The following is a 5,000-nucleotide window of genomic DNA, read 5'->3' as shown; positions in this document are numbered from 1 at the left end:
CATGCTGGACCGAGGAGAGGTGCTGAAACTCGGCCTGGATCTGTGTCTGTGACTGGACGTTATGAGAGGGGAGCAGGGATGAATTCCTGACCGAGGAGAGGTGCTGAAACTCGGCCTGGATGTGTCATTGCACAGGGCATGAGTGCCTGGATGTTCTGAGAGGGGAGCAGGGATGAATGCTGGACCGAGGAGAGGTGCTGAAACTCGGCCTGGATCTGTGTCTGTGACTGGACGTTATGAGAGGGGAGCAGGGATGAATTCCTGACCGAGGAGAGGTGCTGAAACTCGGCCTGGATGTGTCATTGCACAGGGCATGAGTGCCTGGATGTTCTGAGAGGGGAGCAGGGATGAATTCCTGACCGAGGAGAGGTGCTGAAACTAGGCCTGGATGTGTGTCATTGCGCAGGGCATGAGAGACTGGATGCTGTGAGAGGACAAAAGCCGTGAATGCTGTCCGAGCAGAGGTGCTGAAACTCGGCCTGGGTTCTGTTTGTCTGTGCGCAGGGCATGAGTGCCTGGACGTTATGAGAGGGGAGCAGGGATGATTGCCTGACCGAAGAGAGGTGCTGAAACTCGGCCTGGATGTGTGTCTCTGGGCCGGGCATGAGAGACTGGCTGTTGGGAGAGGACGGCAGCCATGAATACTGGACCGAGGAGAGGTGCTGAAACTCGGCCTGGATGTGTGTCTGTGGGCAGGGCATGAGAGACTGGCTGTTGGGAGAGGAAAGCAGCCATGAATGCTGTCCATGCAGAGGTGCTGAAACTCGGCCTGGATTTGTGTCTGTGGGCAGGGCACGAGAGCCTGGATGTTGGGCATGAATCCCAGTTCAGAAAAAGGACCTTTTCTGAAAGAAACACAGGAATCGCCTTCTTTTCCCGAGTTAAGACGAAATACGGATTTTTGTTAAAAAGTGATTTCCTTGGGCCAGAACAAGTTCAGACTCCTTAGTCCTTCATATATACATACATATATATCCATTCTAAGTAGGTTGCTTGCATAAACCTGCACAAACCCGGATAAATGGCCTCTTTTGGGATCAAAACACAGGAATCGCCTTCTTTTCCCGAGTTAAGACGAAATACGGATTTTTGTTAAAAAATGATTTCCTTGGGCCAGAACAAGTTCAGACTCCTTAGTCCTTCATATATACATAGAGATATATCCATTCTAAGTAAGTTCCATGCATAAACCTGCACAAACCCGGATAAATGGCCTCTTTTGGGATCAAAACACAGGAATCGCCTTCTTTTCCCGAGTTAAGACGAAATACGGATTTTTGTTAAAAAGTGATTTCCTTGGGCCAGAACAAGTTCAGACTCCTTAGTCCTTCATATATACATACATATATATCCATTCTAAGTAAGTTGCTTGCATAAACCTGCACAAACCCGGATAAATGGCCTCTTTTGGGATCAAAACACAGGAATCGCCTTCTTTTCCCGAGTTAAGACGAAATACGGATTTTTGTTAAAAAATGATTTCCTTGGGCCAGAACAAGTTCAGACTCCTTAGTCCTTCATATATACATAGAGATATATCCATTCTAAGTAAGTTCCATGCATAAACCTGCACAAACCCGGATAAATGGCCTCTTTTGGGATCAAAACACAGGAATCGCCTTCTTTTCCCGAGTTAAGACGAAATACGGATTTTTGTTAAAAAGTGATTTCCTTGGGCCAGAACAAGTTCAGACTCCTTAGTCCTTCATATATACATACATATATATCCATTCTAAGTAGGTTGCTTGCATAAACCTGCACAAACCCGGATAAATGGCCTCTTTTGGGATCAAAACACAGGAATCGCCTTCTTTTCCCGAGTTAAGACGAAATACGGATTTTTGTTAAAAAATGATTTCCTTGGGCCAGAACAAGTTCAGACTCCTTAGTCCTTCATATATACATAGAGATATATCCATTCTAAGTAAGTTCCATGCATAAACCTGCACAAACCCGGATAAATGGCCTCTTTTGGGATCAAAACACAGGAATCGCCTTCTTTTCCCGAGTTAAGACGAAATACGGATTTTTGTTAAAAAGTGATTTCCTTGGGCCAGAACAAGTTCAGACTCCTTAGTCCTTCATATATACATACATATATATCCATTCTAAGTAGGTTGCTTGCATAAACCTGCACAAACCCGGATAAATGGCCTCTTTTGGGATCAAAACACAGGAATCGCCTTCTTTTCCCGAGTTAAGACGAAATACGGATTTTTGTTAAAAAATGATTTCCTTGGGCCAGAACAAGTTCAGACTCCTTAGTCCTTCATATATACATAGAGATATATCCATTCTAAGTAAGTTCCATGCATAAACCTGCACAAACCCGGATAAATGGCCTCTTTTGGGATCAAAACACAGGAATCGCCTTCTTTTCCCGAGTTAAGACGAAATACGGATTTTTGTTAAAAAATGATTTCCTTGGGCCAGAACAAGTTCAGACTCCTTAGTCCTTCATATATACATAGAGATATATCCATTCTAAGTAAGTTCCATGCATAAACCTGCACAAACCCGGATAAATGGCCTCTTTTGAGATCAAAACACAGGAATCGCCTTCTTTTCCCGAGTTAAGACCAAATACGGATTTTTGTTAAAAAGTGATTTCCTTGGGCCAGAACAAGTTCAGACTCCTTAGTCCTTCATATATCCATTATAAGTAGGAACCATGCACACACCTCTTTAAATGACCTTTATCCCGGTTCAGAAAAACGCCAAAGTGTCAAAAAGTACCAGGGGCATGAAGCCCGGTTCAGAAAAACGTCAAAGTGTCAAAAAGTACCAGGGGCATGAAGCCCGGTTCAGAAAAACGTCAAAGTGTCAAAAAGTACCAGGGGCATGAAGCCCGGTTCAGAAAAACGTCAAAGTGTCAAAAAGTACCAGGGGCATGAAGCCCGGTTCAGAAAAACGTCAAAGTGTCAAAAAGTACCAGGGGCATGAAGCCCGGTTCAGAAAAACGTCAAAGTGTCAAAAAGTACCAGGGGCATGAAGCCCGGTTGAGAAATATTTTCTAAGTGCCAAAAAGTACCAGGGGTGAGAATCCCGGTTGAGAAAATTTTCTAAGTGCCACATAGTACCAGAGGTGAAAAAGTTTATAGTACCAGGGGTGATAAAGTTTGAAAAAATTTCTGTCAGACAACGGGAAAAGGGGACGATGGGCCGAGTCAGCCCAAGGCCCGCCCCTATTCTCCCACACGACGAGGTTATTAGCAGACGACGAAAACACCATCTGCACGATTTCAGAAACCCAGTTTTCGGAAAAATATCTGAGTACCAGACTGGGACGGTGAATTGATAATCCGAAAGATGACACTTTCCACGGCCTGAAATGATGGAGGAAGGGGGCAAAAGCTCCAGCCTGGCTCCTGGAGGAGGGGTCCAAAGGCAAGAACGTGTGTCCGAGGATGGGTGCAGGAGAGCGGATTCAAGGCGCGGCTGACCGCTAGAAGCTCCAGGCCGGTTCCTGGAAGATGGGAGGCCGACTTTGGCAGAGCATGAGTCCGAGGAAGGTGCTGGAGAGCGGATTCAAGGCGCGGCTGACCGCTGGAAGCTCCAGGCCGGTTCCTGGAAGATGTGAGGCCGACTTTGGCAGAGCATGAGTCCGAGGAAGGTGCTTGAGAGCGGATTCAAGGTGCGGCTGACCGCTAGAAGCTCCAGGCTGGTTCCTGGAAGATGTGAGGCCGACTTCGGCAGAGCATGAGTCCGAGGAAGGTGCTTGAGAGCGGATTCAAGGCGCGGCTGACCGCTAAAGGCTCCAGGCTGGTTCCTGGAAGACGGGAGGCCGGCCTGGAGGAGAATGTGTCCGAGGAAGGTGCTTGAGAGCGGATTCAAGGTGCGGCTGACCGCTGGAAGCTCCAGGCTGGTTCCTGGAAGACGGGAGGCCGACGTTGGCAGAGCATGAGTCCGAGGAAGGTGCTGGAGAGCGGATTCAAGGTGCGGCTGACCGCTAGAAGCTCCAGGCTGGTTCCTGGAAGACGGGAGGCCGACGTTGGCAGAGCATGAGTCCGAGGAAGGTGCTGGAGAGCGGATTCAAGGCGCGGCTGACCGCTGGAAGCTCCAGGCTGGTTCCTGGAAGATGGGAGGCCGACTTTGGCAGAGCATGAGTCCGAGGAAGGTGCTGGAGAGCGGATTCAAGGCTCGGCTGTCCGCTAGGAGCTCCAGGCTGGTTCTTTGAAGATGTGAGGCCGGCCTGGAGGAGAGTGTGTCCGAGATAGGTGCTGGAGAGCGGATTCAAGGCGCGGCTGACCGCTGGAAGCTCCAGGCTGGTTCCTGGAAGATGGGAGGCCGACTTTGGCAGAGCATGAGTCCGAGGAAGGTGCTGGAGAGCGGATTCAAGGCGCGGCTGACCGCTGGAAGCTCCAGGCTGGTTCCTGGAAGATGGGAGGCCGACTTTGGCAGAGCATGAGTCCGAGGAAGGTGCTGGAGAGCGGATTCAAGGCTCGGCTGTCCGCTAGGAGCTCCAGGCTGGTTCTTTGAAGATGTGAGGCCGGCCTGGAGGAGAGTGTGTCCGAGATAGGTGCTGGAGAGCGGATTCAAGGCGCGGCTGACCGCTGGAAGCTCCAGGCTGGTTCCTGGAAGATGGGAGGCCGACTTTGGCAGAGCATGAGTCCGAGGAAGGTGCTGGAGAGCGGATTCAAGGCGCGGCTGACCGCTGGAAGCTCCAGGCTGGTTCCTGGAAGATGGGAGGCCGACTTTGGCAGAGCATGAGTCCGAGGAAGGTGCTGGAGAGCGGATTCAAGGCTCGGCTGTCCGCTGGGAGCTCCAGGCTGGTTCTTTGAAGATGTGAGGCCGGCCTGGAGGAGAATGAGTCCGAGGAAGGTGCTGGAGAGCGGATTCAAGGTGCGGCTGACCGCTGGAAGCTCCAGGCTGGTTCTTTGAAGATGTGAGGCCGGCCTGGAGGAGAGTGTGTCCGAGATAGGTGCTGGAGAGCGGATTCAAGGCGCGGCTGACCGCTGGAAGCTCCAGGCTGGTTCCTGGAAGATGGGAGGCCGACTTTG

Source organism: Odontesthes bonariensis, unplaced genomic scaffold (assembly GCF_027942865.1).
Source record: "Odontesthes bonariensis isolate fOdoBon6 unplaced genomic scaffold, fOdoBon6.hap1 scaffold_188, whole genome shotgun sequence".
NCBI lineage: Eukaryota > Metazoa > Chordata > Actinopteri > Atheriniformes > Atherinopsidae > Odontesthes > Odontesthes bonariensis.
The sequence above is the reverse complement of the archived record's forward strand: the minus strand, read 5'-3'. Positions refer to the sequence as shown.